The following is an 8,536-nucleotide window of genomic DNA, read 5'->3' on the forward strand; positions in this document are numbered from 1 at the left end:
AGTTTATAGGTTGATAACCATTCTGTTAGCTATGGTGTGGACCTTCCCCCACAGCATTCCCTTAAAAACAGAAACAAGGAAGACAGAAGAAAGAAACCCCTCTCCACTAACCATTAAATTGTAGGATGATCTGGAGATAAAAATGAAATCTCTTTTTTGCTTTCCAAATATTTGCCTGGCCTTCAAAAGCTATTTGCCTTTTGTGTTTGTACTGGATTTATTTTTTTGGCCCTCATGAAGAAAGAGAATGATACATAGTGAATAATGGACAACAACGAGGGAAACGTTCTCAGCTTTCACATCTAGCCTGTGTTTTGTAATTTTTTAATGCCATCTACTTTTATTTAAATAGAAATTGCTGAGTATTGTTAAGGGTTGTAAATGTGAAAGTGTAAGACGCTGTACAAGCAGACTATCTGCAGGTTGGCAGGCTGTTATGAGAGTTGGTAGGGTGCCATTTTCTACTACAAAACTTTGAGACTTCACATGATTTCCATGTGTGGTAGAACAATGTAAGGTTTCAAAAGTCAGTGCTCTGTCCTTTGCACAATTACTTTTTGCTGCTTCTGAAAGGGGCAGATTCACATCTGTAAAGTTTTATAAATCTTTACTTGGGCAAAAGGCAAAATGCTGCGGTTGAAAGGTGAGGTCTGTGTCATCCTCAGGGAAGCTGATCGCTTGTGACCTGGAATGGTACACTCTGCTGGATTAAGAACGGGTTGGAGGGCCGCACAAGTCTTATGAAGAGTGGCTGAGGGAACTGGGGCTGCTTGGTGTGGTGAAGAGAAGGCTCAAGGGGGACCTTATTGCCCTTTACAATGACATGAAAGGAGGCTGTGGCAAGATGGGGGTCAGCCTCTTCTCCTGGGTAATTATAGATAGGACAAAAGGGATTAGCCTCAAGTTGTGCTAGGGGAGGTTTAGGATGAGTACTAGGATAGGCGTTCTCTGAAAGAGTGCTCAGACACTAGAATGGGATGCTCAGGGGGGTTGTTGAGTCACCATCCCTGGAGGTGCTCAAGAAATGCGTAGATGAGGTACTAAGAAACATGGTTTAGTGTGTGACATTGATAGTAGGTGGATAGTTGGACTAGATGATCTCAGAGGTCTTTTTCATCCTTGATGATTCTATAATTCTATCTTCAGTTCTTTCCCTCTGGAAGGCACATTGAGATTCCTTTGAACATGCATTGTGGATGATGGATTTCAGTGGAAAAAATCTTGTGGATTTTTTCCACTGAAAGAACAGTAATTCAGCAAGTTTATTTTTCAGGTAATTTGATACCAATGGTCTTAGTCAAGGGAGAGTCCATTTTATAATCACTCTTACCAAGGTTATCTTTTCTGTTGCTCATCTTGTTCCCTTGTCATGTAACATACTATCTTGTGATTTTATTAAATGGTTGAGATGGAGGTGTTCCCCAAATTTGTTTACAGTAATAATCAATGAATTTGATTCCAGTAACTTGAAGACAGATGCGATCCAATGATTTAATTGAAGTATCTCAATTAACATACATTAAAAGCATATATATTTATAGCGTATATAAATATATTTCACACATGTATGTCATAAGGCTCTTAGTATGTTACAGTTTGTGAAAATTACAGTCAGTTAATAATGTGTCAGCTCCCCACTGTGTGCTTTGCAGGATACTGAATGGGTGTTACATGATTTACTTGCTGCATTTTGCAGGTTTTTTGTAGCATGCCAGATGCCTTGCTGATTGCTTGGTGAAGCCTAGAGCATGAGCTCCCTCCTGCAATGTTTAAGTTTTTCTACATTTTCTTAAAAGTATGACAGTCTTAAAATCAGAATATTATTTACTCCAGGCTTTCATAAAAAAGTGTTTTAGTGAGAGTATTGTTTGTAATGTAGAGGCACATTTGCGTGATAATCCTAGTTTTTTGAATTGTAGGGAGTGCGTTCATAATGAAACAAATGTATTATAATGTTGCTAGAATGATCATAATGCTGCCAGTAGTTTGTACACTCCTCTACAATTTTCTGAAATAAACCAACGCACAACATTTAATACATGTTTATTAACACTGTCTTTAACATAGTGGGATCCCCTCTCCTTTATTGCTTCTGCTATGATGTGTTTTCTTGACTTACTCTGTCTTCTCATTCTTTGATTCAACTGATAAGGCATATTGATAACAGCGAGTTCATGCTTTTGCTCAAAGATTTAGGAATTGGGAATGTCCAGTTAAGTTTCTCAGTTCACTTTACTCACTATATTTCTGGTGATTTTTAAGCAATCTTTTGGGATCGCAGTGGATCATTTCTGTTCAAATTCTTGCATCTGTTCTCCACAGCACCCAGGCTTGAAAACCAGTTAGGAGGTATTGAAATATCAAAAAGCATAAAATCCTGGAGGTGACTGATGACTAGAGATAAAAATTGGTAGAGTCTTAAGACACAAGCTGTTTAAGTAAGCTATAGGCCTTTATGATATTCTGCCATACTGCCATGCAGAATGTTACATTAGAATAGTATAATTTAAACAGTGGATAAATTTCTGGGTGACATCAGCATTCACACCATCTTGTACAGCAACTGGATTTAATAGGCGAAGAAATTAAAAGGGAGTTTAGAAAATGAAAAATTGTGCAAGCCATTGATTTAAGAACTGTGGGTCTTGTTTGGTGCTCATAAAAGTTTCCAACATCCTTCTTCTTTTTTTTTTTTTTAATGCACACTGCATATACAACATATGTATTTTCTGAGCTTGGGTATACTACCTAGAATCTAGAACGATGCACATTTATAATGCTTGACTTTCAGATTTAAGTCTGAGCGCAGCAAGAGCTAAGTAAGGTCTGGCAATAATAGTTCTCAAATGTGGAGCTTCTGAGAACTTCCTTGCAAACTGAAGGATTACTTCATCTAGCAAAAGTGATAAGGAAACGTTACCAGGGTTGCAAAGAATCATTCCTGCAGATGTCACATAGAACCAATTACAATGGAATCAAAATGTTTTTAGGATAGTTGGAATGTTGGAGGTAGTTACAAAGAGCTATTGAAGATGAGCATTTGGGATGTATATTTCAGTTCTACCTGTCTTTGATTTACATCCCATGTCCAGTAAAAATATTCATCTGGTGAATTATAGGCTTTAGTTCTCTGTCTTGTTTCTGCTGTTACCATATATCAGGAGAGTGAAGCTCGAAAATTTTTCATCTCTGTCCTCTCATCTTATTGATAGAATTATAACCCTTATTTTCTTTCTATTTTTCTGATTCATTTTGTATGTAATTATTTATGCAAAGTAGGACTGGTAGCAATTTCTAGGATTAATACTGAACAGGCATTTATATTTTCAACTTAGTTTTCTCTTAATTTACAACTTCTCAAAGCTCTCTGTGTTTAAAATTTACCTTTCTTACCTTCCTTATAAATCTGTATTTATTTTGTATAGTTTTCTTTGGAAGTACCTGAGCACTGTGAGCAGTATTATACTAAACTATGCTATTAAGTGTTTCTTGTATGTAGAACGAAGTGGTAATTTTCTTTTTGCCTTCCATCATTTTTTTTCCTTGTAATTTATATATTTGGTTGTAGTTGCATCTCTTTGTGGAAGGTGAATCACCAGTTTTCACAAGCAGGCTCGACTGGCACACCGTTGTTTGCATCCTCGCAAAAAAATTGGGTTGTTTGGTATATTTGGAAATATGAAAATAATAACTGATCATTTTTGTAACATCTCTGGCAAACATAGAGGAGGTGCTCCCAAAATCTTCTCACAGTATTTTACAATGCAGGAGTCATGTCTTGAATGCAAGCTTTCTGATAGGCACTAGGCAGCCGCTCAGTCCCTGTCAGACTAGTTAGTCTTGCTTTCACAGCTCTGAGCATAACCTGGTTCCTGTGCTTGTTTCCCAAGGGAAACTTCTTTCCTTCCTTCCCACTCACTGGGCACTAAGAATAAATGCCTGGTAAAGTCACCAAGAGGTGTCCAGGTCATTTCTTGGCTCTGTCATGGCCATTCAGTGCAAGTATGAGAGTGGGTCCATAGCGTCAGGGTAAAGACTCTTAGAACTGGTGAGGTCTGCGGGAGCCTAGGCAGAAATGGGGGCCCTGTTTCCTCTCAACTGTCCGTGGATCCTGTTTAGTAAAGCTGCACCCTAAAATACTTTGAGTGAAATCCCGATTCTGTCGAGGTCATTGGGCACTTAGGCATTATTTTTAATTCAGCAAGGATTTCACCATTATTTCTATTTCCCAGCTGTATTTTGTGGTGGTGGTGGGGACCCTGAACAATGATGATTGTGACTTCACATTGTGAAATAAATTCTCTGCTAATTTCATCCTTGCCTTCCTCCCATTTGGATAACTGTAAGTGAAGATCTCTGTTAATAAGTGTGTATTTTGTCTAAACTGATTTTTTTTTTACATACATACCGTTTTATTATTAATCATCCCCTTCTACCCTTTACGATACAATAAGACACTGTTATGCTGATGGAACATACTTAATCTTCAGTATGTTGTATTTTAGTTCTGTTGTTGCTTTCTCATTTCTATATGGAAAACCTGTCTTTATTGGCTCTTAAATCATGGGTTAAGCCCTTATTGAAAACATGTTCTGTATGTACTAGTTGCTAGAGAAAAAAGTTCTTTTGAATTTATAGGCCAGGCTTACAGAAATTCTTCACTATACAGTAAAAATTTAGAGGTCTCCTATATGTTATCTAAAGCTAGATATATACCCAATTACTCAGCATCACATCATAAAAGAGATGCATGCTATGTTCATGTCTGTCAGTGCCTTAAGTCATCATTCTTCAGCCTTTTTTAAATTCTCTTTTTTATTGAAACCAAGAAACAAAACAAAGACAAAAAAATAAAAAGCAAAAACATCAATTAGATGTCAACATGACATCAAAGAGCATAATATATAATGAAAATAAATGTATGATCTGGTGACTCAATGATTTCTGTCCATATGGCATTTACAGAGAAGTAAAGAAAAGGCATTAAATAGCTACACATCTGCATTGAGGAAAATATGTAATATAAAGCTGGCCATAGTCATGGCACTAGTAGGTTCTCAGCTGAGATTACCTAGAAATAAATAACATGCTGTGGGGAAGCCAGTTTCCAACAGATACACTCACATATGCATTCAGAGATTAGTATACTGAACAATGTTCAGATTATATATGTTTTAATGCAACAAATTACTTTAAGGAGGGAGCTGTTTTATTTGTTAGCAATAGGTCCAAGTTCCTAGATGGATGTGTAGTGCAACTGACACAAAGGGATGCAAAAGTGCAGTCAGAGAGAAAAAGAGAAAACTTTCAAAATAAATGTGGCTATATGTTGAAAGTATGAAAAGGAATTCTGACTCCAAGGCTATTGCTGTACTGGCTGAAAGACACATGAAAAAGCCTCTTTGTATAAGTGGTAAGCACATAAAAAAACACTGAGAATCAGCTAAGCCTCTAAAATAATAATCTGGGAATTCCATTCATTATTATAGTAAAGGGCATCATAACTTTAAGGTAAGTAGGGAAGTGGGCGAGAGAGGTGAGACTGTGGGGGTGTGAACTAGAGGAAAAAGACAGAAAGACACAAAAGCCAGAAAGATCCAGAATCAAACACTGTCTCTGTTATTTGAATTTGTTGTTCATTTTCAATGGAGTGATAACTGCAATAGCTCAGCCTGAACTGCCTGGATCAACGCTTCCCTTTCTAAGGAACTTGGATGTGTTTCACAGCTTACATCTGGATAACAGAGTACAGGGTAAAATAACCACAAGAATATATCACGTATTCTCTTTGCATACTTAAGGCCTGGATCTCATGTAAAAATACGCATAAATGTATATGTAGAAATACATGTATCTACGTATATAATTCCAGTTCCACGTGGAACTTCTGTTTTTTTGCTGTTAGGCTCAGTTCACAGATCTAGTACCTATATCTCCATCTACTGAAGAAGGTCCCTCTTAGAATTTTGTTCCTTTTTTTCAGCTCAATTGTCTTGTTATACAGTGCGGTGTCTGAGATCTTTTTTTTTTTTGTTAATTTTATTGTAAGTGTAGCTGCAGGCTTCAAAGTGGGTGATAACTCATTGGACCTGGGAAGCAGCTTTTTGTGGGATCAGACAACAGGTAATGAAGTCCTTATAATTTAGATCAGTGCTAACTTCAGGGAGACCAGTTGGTTGATGCTGTACATTGCATTGTATGGCTGTATGTCATCAGAGTGGTAAAAAAACACGTTTTTCCCAGGGCATGTCGTTGGCAACTATGGATGGTAGAAATGAGCAAAGTGCTGAGCCTGTGGGGAGCAGCAGTTCCAAAGGGTAAAAGAGTAGTATACAGAAACCTCAAAGGAAACTTAAGAAGGGATAGTGTGAGTATGTGCATGTATGCGTTTAAGTCTGAAGCCAGAAAACTGTGAGGGCTATGTGGAACATTTCCTGGAGCTCACCACTAATAAATATGGGGTGACTGTCAACCCTACTGTGCCCATACCTTCCTTATGAGCCTGTGCCAGTGCCCCTGTCATTGGTGGCTTATGTGGCCTAACCAGAAGTAGGACCCTGTGGCTGAGCCCCCGCTGCCTTCCCTGAGCATCACCCTGGCTTCCTTGAGGCAGGGCTGGGACCAGCGTGCAGTACCCCATTGCTGGGCTGTAGGGATACAGGGTAGGTGGGGAGCTCCATTCTGTCTGCCTTGTTGAGGCTGCGAAAGGCTAGCACTGGAAAATAACTTAATCACTTTGGTAATTTATGCACTCATTTACTTTGGGTGAAATAAGAGTAACCCACCAACCATTATATCCCACAGTGTATTAAAATGGCATACAAAGAATGCAATTTCAAATAACAATCAGTTCCTTTGTTTTCCTGCTTTCTCATTCTTTAATTGTAAAATATTTTTTATTTTTAAAAATTTGGCTCATCTGTATCTCATACACATCACCAAAGGACTTTGGATATTGCAGACCACAGTCAACTTCATTCACTCTGTGTGGGCACAGACCAGCACCCCTTTGTGTTGAGCAAAACTGAACTGCAACCTTTTCTGGTATAGACTGACAGTGGCAATAATATATGTATCATTCCAGTGGAACGTATAGCAGTACTGTGCCACAGCCTGTGAAGTGCAAATCCTCATGCCTGTGGAGGACAGAAAGCAAATCAAACATTAACCCTTCAGAACTCATCTCATATTTCATTAGCATGAATAAGTCTCACTTGTAAGCATAAAATCTTTAATTCTGTACATCCAGGCAGGACTTTTAAACCTAGTACTTCTAGAAGTAAACTGTTCCCTCTAGTTTTTCACGTTTACTTACAATGCCACACTCTGGCAAGCTTATTGGTTACATGCACAGGGTTTGCAGAGCAGTGAGATGCTAGGGATGGGATGGGTAATTGATATGGACTGATGTAAGAGCAGTAGCAAGACGGTTTTTGTTTTGACTGTTGTCTCAAGGAGAATTCCTGAAAATGTTTTTTTCTATATATTTTGTATAAGTCACAGTGGTTAGTTTTGTACATATTCAGTAATCATTGTAAGACTCTGTATTTCACTCTTTCATATTTTTGTGTAAGAAAATGAAATTTTGTGCTGCTGACAATATTTAAATAAAAGCAAGGGAACCATTTTATGATCAAAATGAGAAGAAATTAAGAAAAATTAGTTAGCATGAGACAGGGATTCCCAGCTCTTTCAGGGATTTCAGGAAGTTGGAAGTAGCGTGATTGTAGTAGCGTGCCACTGGTAACTTCTGACAGCTTAATTAGCATTATGCAATTTTTGGGGGTGATTGTTTTGAAGAAGCTGTATTGGAGTTGAATGTCTTCCAGTGTGGACAGGAAATTTTCAGAGAAAGTGTGGCTTTAACGGCACTCCGACCCCTAACTTGTAAAGCTAATTGTCTTTTTATTTTGCTTCATAAACATAGGCATTTCACATAAAATCTGCAATAAGAGAGAACTTGTGGCAAATACTGTGACCTTCAGTAAACTGTGAAAAGATACCTCTTCTAATCAAAGGCAAAAGCCATGATCTTCCTTGTTGTAACTGTCTGTTGACACAAGAAAGGCCAGGCAGATTGATATCCATCTCTATAGAAACCATTAACCAGCGCTGGATAAATCCAGAGCATTGAATCCATATGCATGCTTGCTTTTATTATTCCTGACCTATTGGCAAACTTCTGCATTTTGTGGGCTTTGTTTAAAAAGGCACTGTAAATTGCAGATAGTTATTATGTGATTTCATCAGTGAAATAAATAGATTTGGCTGTCTAAATAAAGAAATCAGTATTATTTTGCATTACGAAGCATTATTTGCTTAGGTGTGGCTTGGTCTGGGTTCAGATTAGCACACAATGAAGACTGTTACTTTAGCTGGGTGTAGCAAAACCAAGTAGTTTTGTTCATGTTTTCCAAATGATGTGCAAGTAATGTGTCATTTGAGTCTAACCGGGCTTTTAGTGGTCTACGTTCCCTTTCTACTCTGCAAAGCATTAACAATTACTTTGTTGGCTGCAACCCGTATGTTTTTAAGA

General features: G+C 37.9%; 1 protein-coding gene across 8 annotated transcripts in view; it reads left to right on the forward strand.

Annotated features, from left to right (window-relative positions):
- The window catches only part of SOX6 (SRY-box transcription factor 6), a 361,252-nt gene that overhangs the window by 111,787 nt on the left and 240,929 nt on the right, over positions 1-8,536 (forward strand). For 6 of the 8 annotated variants that reach the window (XM_065755269.1, XM_065755275.1, XM_065755267.1 and 3 more), the window contains exon 2: positions 4,233-4,342. The exons of the other annotated variants lie outside the window; for them this stretch is intronic. The gene's annotated coding sequence lies outside the window, so the exon portion shown is untranslated. The remainder of the gene's footprint in view (positions 1-4,232; positions 4,343-8,536) is intronic. 8 annotated transcript variants of the gene reach the window in all.

Source organism: Cyrtonyx montezumae, unplaced genomic scaffold, assembly GCF_038088225.1.
Source record: "Cyrtonyx montezumae isolate F1298 unplaced genomic scaffold, pur_monq_1.0 scaffold_10, whole genome shotgun sequence".
NCBI lineage: Eukaryota > Metazoa > Chordata > Aves > Galliformes > Odontophoridae > Cyrtonyx > Cyrtonyx montezumae.